This window comes from Oncorhynchus keta, chromosome 23 (assembly GCF_023373465.1).
Source record: "Oncorhynchus keta strain PuntledgeMale-10-30-2019 chromosome 23, Oket_V2, whole genome shotgun sequence".
Lineage (NCBI taxonomy): Eukaryota > Metazoa > Chordata > Actinopteri > Salmoniformes > Salmonidae > Oncorhynchus > Oncorhynchus keta.
In genome coordinates, this window is record NC_068443.1 from 20,302,908 (window position 1) to 20,324,499 (window position 21,592).

Here is a 21,592-nt window from a genome sequence, read left to right on the forward strand (position 1 = left end):
CTGACCTCGCCTTCTGGATGATAGCGGGGTGAACAGGCAGTGGTTCGGGTGGTTGATGTCCTTGATGATCTTTATGGCCTTCCTGTAACAACGGGTGGTGTAGGTGTCCTGGAGGCAGGTAGTTTGCCCCGGATGCGTTGTGCAGTCCTCACTACCCCTCTGGAGGCCTTACGGTTGAGGCGGAGCAGTTGCCGTACCAGGCGGTGATACAGCCGCTTCAGGATGCTCTCGATTGTGCATCTGTAGAAGTTTGTAGAGTGCTTTTGGTGACAAGCCGAATTTCTTCAGTCTCCTGAGGTTGAATAGGCGCTGCTGCGCTTCTTCACGACGCTGTCAGTGTGAGTGGACCAATTCAGTTTGTCTGTGATGTGTATGCAGAGGAACTTAAAGCTAGCTACCCTCTCCACTACAGTTCCATCGATGTGGATAGAGAGTGTTCCTCTGCTGTTTCCTGAAGTCCACAATCATCTCCTTAGTTTTGTTGACGTTGAGTGTGAGGTTATTTTCCTGACACCACACTCCGAGGGCCCTCACCTCCTCCCTGTAGTAGGCCGTCTCGTCGTTGTTGGTAATCCAAGCCTACCACTGTTGTGTCGTCCATAAACTTGATGATTGAGTTGGGCGTGTGTGGCTTGGCCATGCAGTCGTGGTGAACCCAGGAGTACAGGAGAGGGCTCAGAACGCACCCTTGTGGGGCCCCGTGTTGAGGATCAGCGGGGAGGAGATGTTGTTGCCTCACCACCTGGTGGCCCGTCAGAAAGAGTCCAGTACCCCCAGTGCGCAAGGCGGGGTGAGACCCAGGGTCTCGAGACTTGATGGCAAGCTTGGAGGGTACTATGGTGTTGAATGCCGAGCTGTAGTCGATGAACAGCATTCTCACACATGGTATTCCTCTTGTCCAGTTTGATTAGGTCAGTGTGCAGTGTGGTTGGTGCATCGTCTGTGGACCTATTTGGGGCGGTAAGCAAATTGGAGTGGGTCTAGGGTGTCAGGTAGGGTGGAGGTGATATGGTCCTTGACTAGTCTCTCAAAGCACTTCATGATGACGGAAGTGAGTGCTACGGGGCGGTAGTCGTTTAGCTCAGTTACCTTAGCTTTCTTGGGAACAGGAACAATGGTGGCCCTCTTGAAGCATGTGGGAACAGCAGACTGGTATAGGGATTGATTGAATATGTCCGTAAACACACCGGCCAGCTGGTCTGCGCATGCTCTGAGGGCGCGGCTGGGGATGCCGTCTGGGCCTGCAGCCTTGCGAGGGTTAACACGTTTAAATGTCTTACTCACCTCGGCTGCAGTGAAGGAGAGACCGCATGTTTTCGTTGCAGGCCGTGTCAGTGGCACTGTATTGTCCTCAAAGCGGGCAAAAAGTTATTTAGTCTGCCTGGGAGCAAGACATCCTGGTCCGTGACTGGGCTGGGTTTCTTCTTGTAGTCCGTGATTGACTGTAGACCCTGCCACATGCCTCTTGTGTCTGAGCCATTGAATTGAGATTCCACTTTGTCTCTGTACTGACACTTAGCTTGTTTAATAGCCTTGCGGAGGAATAGCTGCATTGTTTATATTGGAAATGTTACTGGTCACCTTGCCTGATTAAAAGCAGTGGTTAACTTTCTGGAACTATGTGAATGCTGCCATCAATCCACGGTTTCTGGTTTGGGAATGTTTTATCGTTGCTATACGAGAGCGACATCTTCGGCATACGTTCAATGAACTCGCACACCGAATCAGCGTATTAGGTAATGCTTCCATCTGACATGTCTGACATGTCCCCAGTCCACGTGATGGAAAAACAGTCTTGGAGTGTAGAGTCAGCTTGGTCTGACCAGCGTTGGACAGACCTCAGGCGTGGGAGCCTCTTGTTTTAATTTCTGCCTGTAGGCAGGGATCGGCAAAATGGAGTCGTGGTCAGCTTTCCCGAAAGGGCGGGGCAGGGCCTTATATGCATCGCGGAAGTTAGAGTAACAATGATCCAAGGTTTTTCCACCCCTGGTTGCGCAATCGATATGTTGATAAAATTTAGGGAGTCTTGTTTTTCAGATTAGCTTTGTTAAAATCCCCAGCTACAATGAATGCAGCCTCCCGGATAAATGGTTTTCAGTTTGCAAAGAGTTAAATAAAAAGTTTGTTCAGAGCCATCGATGTGTCTTCTTGGGGGGGATATATACGGCTGTGATTATAATCGAAAGGAGAATTCTCTTGGAAGATAATGCGGTCTACATTTGATTGTGAGAATTCTAAATCAGGTGAAGGATTTGAGTTCCTGTATGTTTCCCTTCATCACCATGTCCCGTTAGTCATGAGGCATACGCCCCCGCCCTCTTCTTACCAGAGAGATGTATGTTTCTGTCGGCGCGATGCGTGGAGAAACCCGTTGGCTGCACCGCCTGGATAGCGTCTTCCCAGTGAGCCATGTTTCCGTGAAGCAGAGAGCGTGGCAGTCTCTGATGTCCCTCTGGAATGCCACCCTTGCTCGGATTTCATCAACCTTGTTGTCGAGAGACTGGACATTGGCAAGAATGCTGGGAAGTGGTGCGCGATGTGCCCTTTTTCGGAGTCTGACCAGAACACCGCACGTTTCCCTCTTTTTCGGAGTCGTTTCCTTGGGTCGCTGCATGCGATCCATTCCGTTGTCCTGTTTGTAAGGCAGAACACAGGATCCGCGTCGCGGAAAACATATTCTTGGTCGTACTGATGGTGAGTTGACGCTGATCTTATATTCAGTTGTTCTTCTCGACTGTATGTAATGAAACCTAAGATGACCTGGGGTACTAATGTAAGAAATAACACGTAAAAAAACAAAAAACTGCATAGTTTCCTAGGAATGCGAAGCGAGACGGCCATCTCAGTCGGCGCCGGAAGTTAACTCTCAACCTGCATCACCTGGAATGCTTTTCCAACAGTCTTGAAGGAGTTCCCACATATGCTGAGCACTTGTTGGCTGCTTTTCCTTCACTCTGTGGTCCAAATCTCAAATTTGTTCTTCAAATTTGGACTCCAGACCAAGGGCAAATTTCCACCAGTCTAATGTCCATTGCTCGTGTTTCTTGGCCCAAGCAAGTCTCTTCTTCTTATTGGTATGCTTTAGTAGTGGTTTCTTTGCAGCAATTCGACCATGAAGGCCTGATTCACACAGTCAAATCTGAACAGTTGATGTTGAGATGTCTCTTACTGAATTCTGTGAAGCATTTATTTGGAACTCTGCAATTTCTGAGGCTGGTAAGTCTAATGAACTTATCCTCTGCAGCAGAGGTAACTCTTCCATTCAGTGGCGGTCCTCATGAGGTCCCAGTTTCATCATAGCGTGTGAGGTTTTTGCGACTTTTCAAAGTTCTTTAAATGTTCTGTATTGACTGACCTTCATGTTTTAAAGTAATGATGGACTGTTGTTTCTTTGCTTACTTCAGCTGTTCTTGCCATAATATGGACTTGGTCTTTTACCAAATAGGGCTATCTTCATATGCCCCCTATCTTGTCACAACACAACTGATTGGCTCAAACGCATTAGGAAAGAAATTCCACAAATTAATTTTAAGAAGGCACACTTGTTGGTGAAATACATTCCAGGTGACTACCTCATGAAGCTGGTTGAGAGAATGCCAGAGTGTACAAAGCTGTCATCAAGGCAAAGTGTGGCTACTTTGAAGAATATCAAATATAACATATATTTTGATCTGTTGAACACTTTTTTGGATTTACTACATGATTCCATATGTGTTATTTCATAGTTTTGATGTCTTCACGATTATTCTACAATGTAGAAATGTAGAAATCCCTTGAGTAGGTGTTCCTAAAACTTTTAGTGCATGTTGTCTATTCACAGGTGAAGAACCTGATTGAAATGGCAGCTCTCTGGATGAAATCATTGCCAAGCTGACAAAGGAAAAAAGCTCTTCAAGAAGCTCACCAGCAAACACTGGACGACCTACAGAGTGAGGAGGACAAAGTCAACAATCTAACCAGGCCAAGGCTAAGCTAGAACAACAAGTTGATGATGTGAGATCCTATATAGAGATTAGATGGTCTTTAAATGGAAAAATGCTAACAATCAGCTAGAAATTGTAATTTGCTTCTATCCTCTGAAGCTTGAAGGGTCCCTTGAGCAAGAGAAAAGGTGCGAATGGATCTTGAAAGAGCCAAGAGGAAGCTGGAGGTGATTTAAAGCTGTCCCAGGAGAGCGTAATGGACCTGGAGAATGATAAACAACAGCTAGAGGAGCCTCAAGAAGTAAGATTAAAAATCATCACAAAATATTACATTCTACTGCAAACAAATGCATAAACGAGCTACCAATGAATTATTCCACTGATTCCACAGGAAGGACTTACAGAACATTAATCTTATCTGTAGGATTGAAGATGAACAGGGCATAATAATTCAACTTCAAAAGAGGTTGAAGGAGCTTCAGGTAATGAAAAGTATGACATCCTTAATCGATATTAACTCTTCAACCATTTGTATATTTTACCATGATGATGCCATTTTGTGCTAGGCCGTGTAGAGGCACTGGAAGAGGAGCTTGAGGCAGAAAGAACTGCCGAGCCAAGGTGGAGAAGCAAAAGAGCAGACTTGGCCAGAGAGCTGGAGATCAGTGAGGCTGGAGGAGGCTGGGCGGAGCCACTGTGGTCAGATTGAGATGAACAAGAAGAGGGAGATGGAGTTCCAGAAACTCCGCAGAGACCTTGAAGAAAGCCACTCTGCAGCCTTTTGAGGCAACAGCTGCCTCACTCCAGAAAAACAATCTGACAGTGTGGCTGACCTGGGGAGCAGGTAGACAACCTTCAGAGAGTGAAGCAGAAACTGGAGAAGGAAAAGAGGCGAACTTAGGCTAGAACTGGATGATGTCCTCTCCAACATGGAACATGTTGCAAAGTCAAAATTAAGAAAATCGATCTAAGTGAAAGTACAACGTTTTTTTTCCATTTGGTCACTGTTAACCTCTTGAATTGATTTTTTCTTGTCTTTCATCTTGAAAGATTAACTTGGAGAAGTTGAGTAGAACTCTAGAGGACCAAGCCAATGAATACAGGACCAAGTATGAGAAACCCAAAGATCCCTCAATGACATTACAAATCAAAAAGCCAGACTTCAAGCCGAGAATGGTAGGTAGGTAACTTTTGTCTCTGGATATTGCAATAAATACTCTGAATGAGGTAACAAGATAAAGTATGTTCCTCAACCTCTTACTTTCTAGATGAGATTGGAAGACAGTTGGAAGATAAGGAATCTCTGGTCTCTCAGCTGACCAGAGGGAAAGAATTCCTACGGTCAACAGCTTGAAGATCTAAAGAGACAGCTGGAGGAGGAAGTCAAGGTAATTTAGACCATTCATTTTTCTTATTGATAAATGATGATGCCCTCGATCATAAAATAAATCCCATCTGTCCTTGCTCCCTTCAGGCAAAGAAATGCACTATCCCATGCAGTGCAGTCTGCTCGCCATGACTGTGACCTGCTTAGAGAGCAGTATGAGGAGGAGCAGGAGGCCAAGGCTGACCTGCAGCGTGGCATGTCCAAGGCTAACTCTGAGGTGGCTCAGTGGAGAACTAAGTATGAGACGGATGCCATTCAGAAAACTGAAGAACTGGAGGAAGCCAAGTAAGGAATGAGTGCTATACGTTAGGATTCTAATACCTGCTAGATAGAAGCAATATTTGTCTTTGTACAGATAGTGAACAAATACTCAATGGATCGAGTCCAGAATAATAAATTCCAACTCTAAGTAAATGTACTATTACTTAGGTGGTATTTATTATTTTGGACTCGATCCTTAATGTTTGTGTGAGCCTGAAGAAGTTTGGAGAAGCTATGAAATGATATGCCACATTTTCCACTTTGTCTCTTCATCTACAACTCAGGAAGAAGCTGGCTCAGCGCTTGCAGGATGCTGAAGAAGCTGTGGAGGCAGTGAACGCTAAGTGTTCCTCCCTGGAAGACCAAACACAGACTGCAGAATGAGATTGAAGATCTCACGGTGGATGTGGAGAGGTCAAATGCTGCTGCTGCCGCCTGGACAAGAAGCAAAGAAACTTTGACAAAGTATGCCAGGCAGATCTTCAATTTACACGTGTATCTGAATTCCTGAATTCTACACAGCAGAAATAAAATTGTATTATATCTACATGTATTATATCATGTAGATCCTGGCTGAATGGAAGCAGAGTATGAGGAGTCTCAGTGTGAGCTGGAGAGCTCCCAAAGGAGGCCAGATATCTGGCACTGAACTCTTCAAGCTAAAGAACTCCTGAAGAATCTTTGGATCAGCTGGAGACAGTGAAGAGGAGAACAAGAACCTTCAAGGTGAGCAAGGAGCTCTTTGTTTGAAATGTTTTCAGCTCTGCCAATGTTCGCATCCATGCACTGAAGAGCAAACAGCTCTTTTATGAAACAAGGTTCTGCAAGTGCCCAATATAGTTTTCATATTTCTTCATTGCAACACCTTTTTCTCAGGAGATAACTGATCTGAGTGAGCAGCTGGGTGCGGGGAGGAAAGACAATTTATGAGTTGGAGAAGGTCCGTAAACAGTTGGAGCAAGAGAAGGTAGAGATCCAGGCTGCTCTGGAGGAAGCTGAGGTAAGAGTGCAATTTCAAATCTTCCCTGGTTCTGTCTGGATTGGCCATTTTACATCAACAACTGTCATTTTCAGTTTGAATCTTCTGATGTGTATTCTAGGCCTCCCTGGAGAACGAGGAGGAAAGATCCTCAGAATTCAGCTTGAGTTAAATCAGGTCAAGGCTGACATTGATCGCAAGTTAGCTGAGAAGGATGAGGAGATGGAGCAGTCAAGAGAAACCTGCAGAGGAACATTGATACCCTGCAGAGTTCTCTTGAGGCAGAGTGCAGAAGTAGGAATGAGGCCCTCAGGCTGAAGAAGAAGATGGAGGAGACCTCAATGAGATGGAGATCCAGCTTAGTCAAGCCTGCAGGCAGGCAGCTGAGGCCCAAAAACAGATGAAGAGCGTTCATGCTCATCTGAAGGTAAATTAAAACAGATTGCCATCTGACTGGGCACAAACTGGTTGAATCAACATTGTTTCAACATAATTTGTCAACATATTGTGATGTGGAATCTATGTGGAAAATACATTAGATTTGAAAAAAGTAATCAACATAAACAGTTTGAGGTGAAATTTCAACCACAGGATTATGTCATCATGGTAACCAAATTTCAACATAATCAAACATGTAAAATATGAATTTGTACCTTTCAAACAACGTCAGATCTTCAACGTTATATTCACTATAAAACTTTATTTTCTTGAAAGGCTGGGCAGCACCTCCTACTTGAGCATTGATTTATCTACAGCTACTCTTTGGTCTCTCATCCAGGAGTTTTAACCAAGTTTAGCTATAATATTATCACTTACTATTACTAATGTGCTATCTTGAGAATGATTGTTGAGAGATCTCCACATAAAAATGAAATATATTCACTGTTGCTATAGAAGTCATTCCAAAGGTTAGTTTAACACAGGAAATTAAATATCACCATACTATTTAGGCCTTTATAGCATTTGCAAAGTCATCAACAGCTATTGTTTCAATTCAACCCAGAATTCAACTAAAAATAGACAATACAATAGACCTAGGGTTTCAAGCTCTATTTCAAATGTAACGATATTTAGTGATATTGAATCGTGTTTGGTTGCCAATGCAACCAAATTTCATCATTTGAAGGGAGATATCTATTCTGCTTGGATAGTTCCATCTGTGCCAATTATTCGAGTTTTAATTCCAGTTTGTCTACAAATTAATTAATGGCACATATTGAACTATCCAAGCAGAATTATCTCCTTCAAATGTTGATATTTGGTTGCTTTGACAACAGACCACAATTCAATATTACTTTTGTAATAAAGTAAATAGCCTAAAGTTATCTTAAATACTAATGTAACATTCAACCTTAAAATAGGTAGCACATCCATGGCCACATTGAGGTTACTGTAGATATACATTTCTTCCTATGTAATCATATAAGGCGTGCATGTTCAAGATAGCATGCATAGGCCTTCACAGGTCTGTGGAGATCTTCATAATTGCTGCAGAATCTCGAACAGCATTGATCACTTACACCATATGCTTTTAATGTAATCTCAACTGCCATCCAGGTCACTTGGTCTGCTACTAGATGAAGCACAGTAATAATGATCGGTTGTATAAATAAGCAAACTATCTGACATTGTATTCCCATTTGAACTTTGCTGTGCTTTTAAATGGTTGAAAGCATGATAGACATAAATCAAAAAATATGACATTGTTTTTCATTGGAATTTGGTTGTGCTTTTAGATGGTTGAAAGCATGGAAATTCAACTAACTTTTGGCTGTCTTTTTGAGTGGGTGAATATAGTTTGTAATCTCACTGATCAACATCCCAACCGAATATTACCCAACTATCCACATTGAAATGACGTGGTGTGCCCAGTGAGATGGTGTGCCTAGTACATACTGCTCAAAATGAGGTAACTCCAACCTTCCATACTTCTCTCTAGGATGCCCAAATCCAGTTGGATGACTCTCTCCGTTCAATGATGATCTGAAGGAGAACATTGCCATTGTAGAGAGACGTAACAATCTGATGCAGGCAGAGCTGCAGGAGCTAAGAACCTGTCTTGAACAGACTGAGAGGCCGCAAGCTGGCTGAGCAAGAACTGCTGGATGTCAATGAGAGGGTGCAGCTGCTGCACTCACAGGCAAAGTATAATCACTAATTATGGATTTCCTGCTGTAGCTGAACATTGTTACACAGTTATTTTCTTAAAATCTATGAATAGAACACTGGCCTGCTGAATCAGAAGAAGAAACTTGAGGCTGACGCCGCCCAGTTTCAGACTGAGGCAGAAGAGGCAGTGCAAGAGTGCAGAAATGCTGAAGAAAAGGCAAAGAAGGCCATTACTGATGCTGCCATGATGGCAGAGGAGCTGAAGAAAGAGCAGGACACCAGTTCTCACCTGGAGCGTATGAAGAAGAACATGGAGCAGACCACCAAGGACCTGCAGCACCGCCTGGATGAGGCTGAACAAACGCCATGAAGGGGGCAAGAAGCAGGTGCAGAAGCTGGAGGCCAGGGTAAGCGTAACTTTACATTACATATTGTACATGTACATACTGTACATCAGAAGACACAAAAAAGTAATACTGCACCCTGTAACATGAATGTTATTTCTTTGTTGTGACAGGTGAGGAGCTGGAGAATGAGGTTGAGGCTGAGCAGAAGAAGTGTGCTGATGCAATCAAAGGAATTCGTAAATATGAGAACGTATCAAGGAGCTGACCTACCAGGTATCTTTACTAACTCCATCATTGGCTGTCCAGTCTTTTGACCTGATAACAAATGGGGTGAACCTTTTTTTGTCTGAAATTTATAGACTGAGGAGCACCGTAAGAATATGGCCAGTCTTCAAGACCTTGCCGATAAGCTGCAGCTAAAGTAAAATCCTACAAAGAGAGCTGCAGAGGAAGCTGTAAGTGTGGACTTTATGCATTCATTCGTGAGGTACTGTCCACCTGTATTATCTCAGGCTACATAATGTTTGTTTTGTTTCTGTACCACAGGAGGAACAGGCCAATACCAACCTGACCAAGTTCCGCAAGATACAGCATGACCTGGATGAGGCCAAGGAAAGGGCCGACATCGCGGAAGTCTCAGGTCAACAAGCTGCGTGCCAAGAGCCGTGATGTTGGTTCCAAGGTTAGAATTTCTGTAAAATATATGATCTATGGTTTCTGACCCTGGCAAATGCCAAACAACGTTTCCACTATATTTTAATAGATGTTTTTATCTTTGATGCCAAATTTCTACTCACTGGCTGTCTCTCTTTGTCTCCTTTCATTACAACATTCCCTGACAATCCAGAAAGGATTTGATGAAGAGTGAGGTTTTGGACCCTTCTGAAAACCATGTTTCTGCTGTGTGTGGTAGTGTGGAATAAAATCTCTTCAATCAGTCTGACAATTACGTCTCTTACATTGTGTCCCTGGTACCTATCCTTGGTCAGGAATTGTGTGGAATAAAATCTCTTTAAGCAGTCTGACAATGATTTATTTTCCATTGTGTCCCAGTTACCCATCCTTCAGAGAGATTGAATGCTAAATTATCATCACCAAACTAGAGTATTTCGAAACATACTGAATGCAGGTTACAGTTTTTGTCATCAATCTTGTTCTGGAGGCAGTCTGCAGATTTGTCACTAGCTGGTACAGCCACAAAGTCATAAAATCAGATTTTTAACCTAACCCTAAGCTTAACCATAACCATAACCACACTAATGCCTAACCCTAACTTAAGACCAAAAAAGCAAATGCTTGTTTTCATGAATTTTTACAATAAAGCCCATTTTGACTTTGCAGCTGGCCTATTTCTAGGAAAATCACAAAATTCTGCCTCCAAAAAAAAAACCTAACGACAATAAATGTCAACCTGCATATTGACTGCTTACTGACCTTTTTAAGACTTAATTTACAAATATTTTCCTATTTTCACTAAACAAAAAAAAAAGTGTATAGGGTAGGACATGACCTGGTTAATTAGCCAACTCTTTACCATAGCCTTATCTACAGTATATCTATGTCCATGACCGTTGGAGGTGATGAGGCTATCTGGGGTATCATGAGGTCAAGCACCCTCTTTGACATTGGCACAGGGATAAGGTTTAGAGTTAGAAGGGAACTCTAGAGGGGCCAAGCAGGGGTGCATTGACAGACAGAAAAGGCATGGGGAGTGGGGTGGGGAGGACTGTTAGGTGGATGGGCTTAAGTGTTTGAAATGTGAGCTGACGATAGCTAAAATAGAGAGATTAACCAAAACCGTGTTCTCGAAATAGAGCCTTAAGGAAAGCACCAGGGTGTTAAGTTCGCACAATAAACCACCTCAAATAGAAATGTTCCTGCACAGCAGGAAATGCGAACTTATAAAGTAAGTGAGGTTAAAAAGGCTTCTAAAGATTATAATTTCTATTACAAAAATTCAGACTTGATTTACCCTAACAGAACATGTCAACCCTAAAAAATATTTTAATTAATTATAATTCACATACATATGTTTTTTTTTTATTTCACCTTTATTTAACCAGGTAGGCTAGTTGAGAACAAGAAAAGCAGTGCGATACAAACAACAACACAGAGTTACACATGGAAAAAACAAACATACCGTTAATAATACAATAGAAAAGTCTATATACAGTGTGTGCAAATGAGGTAGGATAAGGGAGGTAAAGGCAATAAATAGGCCATAGTGGCAAAATAATTACAATATAGCAATTAAACACTGGAGTGATAGATGTGCAGAAGATGAGTGTGCAAGTAGAGATATTGGGGTGTAAAGGAGCTAAATAAATCAAATAAATAACAGTATGGGGATGAGGTAGTTGGATGAGCTATTTACAGATGGGCTATGTACAGGTGCATTGATCTGTGAGCTGCTCTGACAGCTGGTGCTTAAGTTAGTGAGGGAGATATGGGTCTCCAGCTTCAATGATTTTGCAGTTCCTTCCAGTTCCTTCCAGTCATTGGCAGCAGAGAACTGGATGGAAAAGCGGCCAAAGGGAATTGGCTTTGGGGTTGACCAGTGAAATATTCTTGCTGGTGCACATGCTACGGGTGGGTGCTGCTATGGTGACCAGTGAGCTGAGATAAGGCAGGGATTTGCTAGGTAAACCAGGGCTTTACCTAGCAAAGACTTGTAGATGACCTGGAGCCAGTGGGTTTGGTGACGAATATGAAGCGGGCCAGCCAACGAGAGCATACAGGTCGCAGTGGTGGGTATTTGGGGCTTTGGTGACAAAGCGGATGGCACTGTGATAGACTGCATCAAATTTGCAGAGTAGAGTGTTGGAAGCTATTATGTAAATGACATCGCCAAAGTCAAGGATCGGAAGGATACTTCGTTTTACGAGGGTAGGTATGTTTGGCAGCATGAGTGAAGGATTCTTTGTTGCGATTTAATTTTGGATTGGAGATGCTTAATGTGAGTCTGGAAGGAGAGTTTACAATCTAACCATACACCTAGGTATTTGTAATTGTCCACATATTCTAAGTCAGAACCATCCAGAGTAGTGATGCTGGACGGGCGGGCAGGTGTGGGCAGCGATCGGTTGAAGAGTATACATTTAGTTTACTTGCATTTAAGAGCAGTTTGAGGCCACGGAAGGAGAGTTGTATGGCATTGAAGCTCGTCTGGAGGTTAGTTAACACAGTGTCCAAAGAATGGCCAGAAGTATACCGAATGGTGTCGTCTGCGTAGAGGTGGATCAGAGAATCACCAGCAGCAAGAGTGACATCATTGATGTATACAGAGAAAAAGTCGGCCCGAGAATTGAGCCCTGTGGCACCCCCATAGAGACTGCCAGAGGTCCGGACAACAGGCCCTCCCGATTTGACACACTGAACTCTATCAGAGAAGTAGTTGGTGAACCAGGCGAGGCAATCATTTGAGAAACCAAGGCTGTTGAGTCTGTCGATAAGAATGTGGTGATTGACAGAGTCGAAAGCCTTAGCCAGATCGATGAATACAGCTGCACAGTATTGTCTCTTATCGATGGCGGTTATGATATCGTTTAAGACCTTGGCGTGGCTGATGTTCACCCATGACCAGCTCGGAAACCAGGTGCATAGTGAAGAAGGTACGGTGGGATTCGAAATGGTCGGTCATTTGTTTGTTAACTTAGCATTTGAAGACCTTAAAGGGCAGGGTAGGATAGATATAGGTCTGTAGCAGTTTGGGTCAAGAGTGTCTCCCCCTTTGAAGAGGGGGATGACTGCGGCAGCTTCCATTCTTTGAGGATCTCAGACTATACGAAAGAGAGGTTGAACAGGCTAGTAATAGGGAGTTGCAACAATTTTAGAACGAGAGGGTCCCAGATTGTCTAGCCCGGCTGATTTGTAGGTGTCCAGATTTCGCTGCTCTCTGAGAACATCAGCTATCTGGATTTGGGTGAAGGATAAATGGGGAGGCTTGGGAAAGTAGCTGTGGGGGTGCAGGGCTGTTTACCGGGATAGGGGTAGCCAGGTGGAAAGCATGGCCAACCCAGAAAATGCTTATTGAAATTCTCAATTATTGTGCATTTATCGGTGGTGACAGTGTTTCCTAGTCTCAGTGCAGTGGGCAGCTAGGGAGGAGGTGCTCTTATTCTCCATGGAATTTACCGTGTCCCAGAACTTTTTGAGTTTGTGCTACAGGATGCAAATTTCTGCTTGAAAAAGCTAGCCTTAGCTTTCTAACTGCCTGTGTATATTGGTTCCTAACTTCCCTGAAAAGTTGCATATCGTGGGGCTATTCGATGCTAATGCAGTACAAGGGCAGTCAGGTCTGGAGTGAACCAAGGGCTTTATCTGTTCCTTGTTCTACATTTTTTTAATGGGGCGTGCTTATTTAAGATGGTGAGGAAAGCACTTTTAAAGAATAACCAGGCATCCTCTACTGATGGAATGAGGTCAATATCCTCCCAGGATACCGGGCCAGGTTGATTAGAAAGGCCAGCTCGCTGAAGTGTTTTAAGGAGCGTTTGACAGTGATGAGGAGTGGTCGTTTGAGCGCAGACCCATTACGGACACAGGCAATGAGGCAGTGATCGCTGAGATCCTGGTTGAAGACAGCAGAGGTGTATTTGGAGGGCAGGTTGGTTAGGATGATATCTATGAGGGTCCCTGTGTTGGCGTATTTGGGTTGTACTTGGTAGGTTCATTGATCATTTGTGTGAGATTGAGGGCATCAAGCATAGATGGTAGGATGGCCGGGGTGTTAAGCATGTCCCAGTTTAGGTTACCTAACAGCACGAGCTCTGAAGATAGATGGGGGTCAATCAATTCACATATGGTGTCCAGGGCACAGTTGGGGGCAGAAGGTGGTCTACAGCAAGCGGCAACGGCGAGAGACTTGTTTCTGGAAAGATGGAATTTTAAAAGTAGAAGCTCAAATTGTTTGGGCACAGATAGATAGTAAGACAGAACTCTGCAGGCTATCTCTGCAGTAGATTGCAACTCCGCCCCTCTGGCAGTTCTCTCTTGTCGAAAAATGTTATAGTTAGGGATGGAAATGTCAGGGTTTTGGTGGTCTTCCTAAGCCAGGATTCAGACACGGCTAGGACATCCGTGTTGGCAGAGTGTGCTAAAACAGTGAATAAAACAAATTTAGGGAGTAGGCTTCTAATGTTAACATGCATGAAACCAAGTCTTTTAAGGTTACAGTAGTCAACAAATGAGAGAGCCTGGGTAATGGAAGTGGAGCTAGGCACTGCAGGGCCTGGATTAATCTCTACATCACCAGAGGAACAGAGGAGAGGAGGAGTAGCATAAGGGTACGGCTAAAGGTTATAAGAACTGGTCGTCTAGTACGTTCGGAACAGAGAGTAAAAGGAGCAGGTTTCTGGTCATGGTAGAATAGATTCAAGGCATAATGTACAGACAAAGGTATGGTAGGATGTGAATACAGTGGAGGTAAAGCTATGCATTGAGTGACAATAAGAGAGATATTGTCTCTTCAAACATAATTTAAACCAGGTGAGTTCACCGCATGTGTGGGAGGTGGAACTAAAGGGTTAGCTAAGGCGTATTGAGCAGGGCTAGAGGCTCTATAGTGAAATAAGGCAATAATCACTAACCAAAACAGCAATGGAAATGGCATGATGACATTAGGTAGAGGCATGCGTGATCATAGGGGTCCAGTGAGTAGCTCCGCGAGCTGGAGACACGGCGATTCAGACAGCTAGCGGGCCGGTGCCAGTAAGCTAGCAGAAGGTCCTTAGAGGGAAGTCGCGACGGAAGAAGTCAGTTGTAGCCCCCTCGTGCTGTTATGTCGGCAGACCAGTCGTGATGGATCAGCAAGGCTCCATGTGGTAAAAGGGTCCAGGCCAATTGGCAAAATAGGTATAGTGGCCAAAGAAATTGTCCGATGGGCCTCTTCAGCTAATAGTCCGCTATGCTCTAGACAGCTAGCGGGCCTTGGCCAGCAGGCTAGCAGATGGGCATTCAGGGACGTCGCGACAGAGGTGCCAGTTGAAAAAAACCCTCGGGCAGATTATGTCGGTAGTTCAGTCGTGATGGATCAGCGGGGCTCCGTGTCGGCAGTAAAGGGGTCCAGGCCAATTGGCAAAATAGGTATTGTAGCCCAAGGAGTGGCTGATGGACCTCTTCGGCTGCCGGGAGATGGGCCTAGTAAAGGCTAGCTCCAGGCTGGTGGTTCTCGCTTCGGGACAGAGACGTTAGCCAGGAGTGGCCACTCAGATAGCAGCTAGCTAGCTGCGATGATCAGGTGAAAAGGTTCAGAGCTTGCGGTAGGAATCCAGAGATATGGAGAAACTAAGTCCAACATGCTCTGGTTTGAATCACGCTGTGCAGACTGGCAAGAGTTGTCTGGCTAGCTACTGTTGGGGGTTCCGGTACAAAAGTAAAGAAAATAGCAGATCCATACCCCATTGGGTGAGGCGGATTGCAGGAGAGTATGTTGAAGTTGAGGTTAAGAAAAATATTTTTAAATATATGCGAAGAAAAAAATATATATACACAAGACACGACAAGACGACTGACAAAGACGTCTGACTGCTACGCCATCTTGGAAGATAAAGTAACAATAACAATTCACATTTGTTGTTGGTGCAGGAAACTTTTCTGCTGTGTGAAACTTGCTCAAATTAAGATACGGCATCTGTAGCCGATAACGGAGAACCAGTCGCCAGTGACCTTGGCCTCGCATTGGTCGCAGTTACTGCCTTTGTCACCATTGTGTATCATTATTGTTTTTTCAGCTAAATCTAAAGCATGTGACAGACCTCTGTCAGTCTTGTGTGACACTTGCCACCTGGTAAATCTCTCGCTGCCTAAATGTTCTTTATTTATACATGCCCATTGGCTATTGTCACGTATACTCCCTCCCCCGGCCTCTAGGTCATCAGGCTGCTGATTATCCCGTACACCATCGTCTCGTGCACCTGCGCCTCATGACACTCACCTGGACTCCATCACCTCCTTGATTATCTTCCCTATATCTGTCACTCCCCTTGGTTCTTTCCTCAGGTGTTATTGACTCTGTTTCATGTCGGTGCGTTGTTTGTGATTCGTGTTTACTGTTTTGTTTATTTAATAAAACACTCACTCCCTGTACTTGCTTCCCAACTCACAGCGCACTCGTTACAGCTATTTGATATTTCTATTTATGCAAAGTCTATGCCGATCATGACAAAACACAATATGATACCAACTCCTCTTAAGGCCTCTGGGTTAATGAGAACCCTGTCATGACATATTTTTCTTCAATATCCCTTTGTGAAATCCAACTTATTTTCCATCTTATTTTGTGTTTTCTAAACAATACCAATGTCAAAGAATTATCATTATATCATAGTAAGACATCCAAGATACGTGGAGCATGGCGCTCCAGGGAATATAGCAGCCGTTTTACGGGCTCCTGACCAATTTTTGCAGTTGATCTTAACTTTTCACATTGTAGAATAATAGTGAAGACATCAAAACTATGAAATAACACATGTGGAATAATGTTGAGAGAATGCCAAGAGTGTGCAAACCTGTCATCAAGGCAAATGGTGGCGATTATATATATATATTTTAATTTTACCCCCTTTTTCGTGGTATCCAATTGTTTGTAGCTACTATATTGTCTCATCGCTACAACTCCTGTACAGTCTCGGGAGAGACGAAGGGAAAGCCATGCATCCTCCGAAACACAACCCACCAAGCTGCACTGCTTCTTAACACAGCACGCATCCAACCGGAAGCCAGCCGCACCTATGTGTCGGAGGAAACACCGTGCACCTGGCGACCTGGTTATGCACTGCACCCGGCCCGCCACAGGAGTCGCAAGTGCGCAATGAGACAAGGATATCCCTACCGGCCAAACCCTCCCTAACCCGGACGACGCTAGGCCAATTGTGCGTCGCCCCACAGACCTGCCGGTCGCGGACGGCTACGACAGAGTCTCTGGTGGCACAGCTGGTGCCCTAGACCACTGTGAAATGGTGGCTACTTTGAAGAATCTGAAATATAAAATATATTTTGATTTGTTTAACACTTTTTGTTACTCCATGATTGTATATGTGTTATTTCATAGTTTTGATGTCTTTGCTATTATTCTACAATGTAGAAAATAGTAGAAAATAAAAATTGAAAAAACCTTGGAATGAGTAGGTGTGTCCCAACTTTTGACTGGTACTGTAAATTCTTAGAAACAAAGGTGCTAGCTAGAACCAATAAGTGTCCTGAAATGTTCAACCTCTCCTGACCCAGACTGTAGTACTTAAATGTTTCAAGCAGATCACCATTGTCCCTGTGCCCAAAGTGACCTGTCTAAATGACGAGTGCCCCTTAGCACTCACATCTGTAGCCATGAAATGCTTTGAAAGGCTGGTCATGGCTAACATGAACACCATTATCCCAGAGACCCTGGACGACTCCAATTTGCATACCGCTCCAACAGATCCACAGATCAAGCAGATCACCATTATCCCTTCTCTATTGCACTCCATATATATTTGAGGTGTGTCCTTAAAAACTTGAACCAAAGTGCCAATTTCAGGCAGTGCTGATAAAATTTTTAAGACCAACATAAAGCTGGTTTTAGCCATAATGCAGTTGGTTATGGCATGAATTTTGACCGTGAAAACGCTGCCTATCCAGCCTTGTTGCATGGAATTAGAGTAGCCCTAATGTGCTTTTGGTGTCTGTATGCTGTACTTCGTATTTAGAAATATAAAAAGCTTTATTAAAATATAAAGTTTGAGAGGAGTAAAACATTGAGCTGACATTCCTTTTTAATCTTTGCATTGTAGGCAGACCCACATTATTTGATCCAATCCAGGTCCTGTTTTGGATGTGCGTGAAACCCACTCCGAAATGATGTAAGCTACGTGTCCATGCTCATCATAAAACGAGAGATGAGAATCTCTTTGAATACCGATGAACCTCATATTTAGAAGTTATATGTAACCTGTTAAAATGGCTTGTTTTCTGTTTTTCGTATTGTAATGACCTGGATAGATCATAAATGAACAATTGTCCAGACAGAGGATTGAGTTACCGAATTTCTGGTTCATTAACCATTTGAAGCTATTTCATTATTGGATTAAAAAAAAAACGTGCCCGTTTTAAGCACAATATTTTGTCACAAAAAAGATGCTCGACTATGCATATAATTATATATAGCTTTGGAAAGAAAACACTCTGACGTTTTCAAAACTGCAAAGATATTATCTGTGGGTGCCCCAGAACTGATCCTACAGGCGAAACCAAGATGCAACTTCAAACAGGAAATGAGCAGGATTTTTGAGGCTCTGTTTTCCATTGTCTCCTTATATGGCTGTGAAAGCGCCACGAATTAGCCTGCCCTTTTCCACGTTGTCTGCAGCATTGTGACGTATTTGTAGGCATATCATTGGAAGATTGGCCATAGAGACTACATTTACCAGGGGTCCGCCCGGTGTCTTTGTTGAAATTGTTGCGTAATCTCCAAGCTGCTCGCATTCATCCATGTGATTGAGACAGAGGAGACTTCCAGGAATGATATATCATGAAGAGATATGTGAAAAACACCTTGAGGATTGATTCTAAACAACGTTTACCATGTTTCAGTCGATATCGAGGATGGCTCGATATTATGGAGTTAACGTGGAAGAAAGTTTGGCGTTTGGATGAATGAATTTTCGTTTTTTTTTGGTAGCCAAACATGACGCAGAAAACGGACCGATTTCTCCTGCACAACTAATCTTTCAGGAAAACTGAACATTTGCTATCTAATTGAGAGTCTCCTCATTGAAAACATCCAAAGTTCTTCAAAGGTAAATGATTTATTGAATGTTTTTGCTGGTTTTTGTGAAAATGTTGTCTGCTAATGCTAACGCTAAATGCTAATGCTAATGCTAAATGCTAACGCTAAATGCTAAATTCTAGTTTGCTATGGTTGAGAAGCATATCTTGAAAATCTGAGATGACAGTGTTGTTAACAAAAGGCTAAGCTTGAGAGCAAATAGATTAATTTCATTTCATTTGCGATTTTCATGAATAGTTAACGTTGTGTTATGGTAATGAGCTTGAGGCTGTATTCACGATCCCGGATCCGGGATGGCTCGACGCAAGAAGTTAACCCAACTCAACACAGGCTACTGTTTGGCCGTAGCTCAAGCCAAATAAATCAAGGATACCCGTATAAAACCACCGTGACCATCTCTTGTTAAGACCTGACGTAAGAGAGAGAACAATGGCTATTCCCGTGGTTGGCAGACAGCAGGTTGACTGGCATGTCAGACCCTGCGTACACAGGGTACTGCTAAGTACAACACAACCAATGAACAGCATAACACATAGCACACAGCTGTCTGCGGGTCGCTACACAGCCCCCCTAGGGGGCAGGGGGCTCAGTCATGGGGCTCAGTCCGTGGCAGGGTGCTTCCCCTCTGGGGCCCAGGGGATGAAGGCAGGGACAAGGATGAGGGAACGGGCAATACAGTCTGTGACTCTGGGGAACCACTCGGTGACACAGGGAGGGAGACTGGGTGAGTAGGCTATCTGGAGCCTTGTCTGTGGCACCAGGGGGTGGGTGCTTTGGGAATGACATTGCCGGAGAGGGGAATTGTGGGGGTCCCTGCGGTTTGGGGAGAAGAGGCCCCTCTGAATGGGGCTAACCTGTCCCGGAGTGCTTATCAGCTGATATCTCAAAGTGCTGTACAGAAACCCAGCCTAAAACCTCAAACAGCAAGCAAAGCAGGTGTAGAAGCACGGCGGCTAGGTAAAACTCCCTAGAAAGGCCAAAACCTAGGAAGAAACCTAAAGAGGAACCAGGCAATGAGAGGTGACCAGTCCTCTTTTGGCTGTGCCGGGTGGAGATTATAACAGAACACGGCCAAGATGTTCAAATGTTCATAAATGACCAGTATGGTCAAATAATAATATTTACAGTAGTTGTCGAGGGTGCAGCAATTCAGCACCTCAGGAGTAAATGTCAGTTGGCTTTTCATAGCTGATCATTAAGAGTATCTCTACCACTCCTGCTGTCTATAGAGAGTTGAAAACAGCAGGTCTGGGACAGGTAGTACGTCCGGTGAACAGGTCAGGATTCCATTGCTGCAGGCAGAACAGTTGAAACTGGAGCAGCAGCACGGCCAGGTGGACTGGGGACAGCAAGAGTCATCATGCCAGGTAGTCCTGAGGCATGGTCCTAGGGCTCAGGTCCTCCGAGAGAAAGAAATTAGAGAGAGCATACTTAAAATCACACAGGACACCAGATAAGACAGGAGAAGTACTCCAGATATAATAGACTGACACTAGCCCCCGACACATAAACTACTGCAGCATAAATACTGGAGGCTGAGACAGGAGGGTCAGGAGACACTGTGGCCACATCCGATGATACCCCGGACAGGGCCAAAAGGAAGGATATAACCCCACCCACTTTGCCCAAGCACAGCCCCACACCACTAGAGGGATATCTTCAACCACCAACTTACCATCCTGAGACAAGGCAGAGTATAGCCCACAAAGATCTCGCCCACGGCACAACCCAGGGGCGCCAGCAGACAGGAAGATCACTCAAGATCACTCAAGTGACGCACCCCTCCTAGGGACGGCATGAAAGAGCACCAGTAAGCCAGTGACTCAGACCCTGTAATAGGGTTCGAGGCAGAGAATCCCAGTGGAGAGAGGGGAACCGGCCAGGCAGAGACAGCAAGGGCGGTTCGTTGCTCCAGAGCCTTTCCATTCACCTTCACACTCCTGGGCCAGACTACACTCAATCATAATCCCACTTCAGTAAAGACTTAAAGGTTGAGACCGAGCCTGCGTCTTTCACATGGGTAGGCAGACCATTCCATAAAAATGGAGCACTATAGGAGAAAGTTTGCTTAGAAATTCTAGGGACAATTAGGAGGCCGGCATCTTGTGACCGTAGCCTACGTGTAGGTATGTACGGCAGGACCAAATCAGAAAGATAGGTTGGAGCAAGCCCATGTTATGCTATGTTAGCAGTAAAACCTTGAAATCAGCCCTTGCCTTAACAGGAAGCCAGTGTAGGGAGGCTAGCACTTTAGTTCAATCAGGATTCTAGCAGCCGTATTTAGCGCTAACTGAAGTTTATTTAGTGCTTTATCCGGGTAGCCGGGAAAGTAGAGCATTGCAGTAGTCTAACCTAGAAGTAACAAAAGCATGGATTCATTTTTATGCATAATTTTTGGACAGAAAGTTTCTGATTTTTGCAATGTTACGTAGATGGAAAAAATTAGCTCCGACTGGGAAAATACTTTTGAGCGGTCAATCAACTCGGAATTACAAAACTATACAGTGGCAGGTACGATAGGTTGTAATGGAAAGGCTGACTTTCCTTCGCTGCTGCCTGCCTAGATGCATCCTCCTCTACATACATGTTATCTTCTCTCTGTGCATTAAAGGCAAGGTAGGCTAGTTACTACCATTTCACTTTGCACCTTGCTGATATTTTATGGACACTGAACAAAAATATTAACTCAACATGTAAAGTGTTGGTCCCTTGTTTTATGAGCTGAAATAAGACCCCAGTGTCACGCCTGACCATAGAGACATTGTTTCTCTATGGTGTAGTAGGTCAGGGCGTGACTAGAGAAGTGATCTAGTATATCTATGT

The 21,592-nt window shown here is 44.1% G+C and overlaps 1 protein-coding gene and 1 pseudogene across 1 annotated transcript in view; one reads left to right on the forward strand and one right to left on the reverse strand.

Moving 5' to 3' along the window:
* The window catches only part of LOC127911093 (myosin-7-like), a 12,281-nt pseudogene extending 2,253 nt beyond the window's left edge, over positions 1-10,028 (forward strand).
* LOC118401968 (arf-GAP with GTPase, ANK repeat and PH domain-containing protein 3-like) overlaps positions 1-21,592 on the reverse strand; it is a 394,943-nt gene that overhangs the window by 250,438 nt on the left and 122,913 nt on the right. The window lies entirely within an intron of this gene.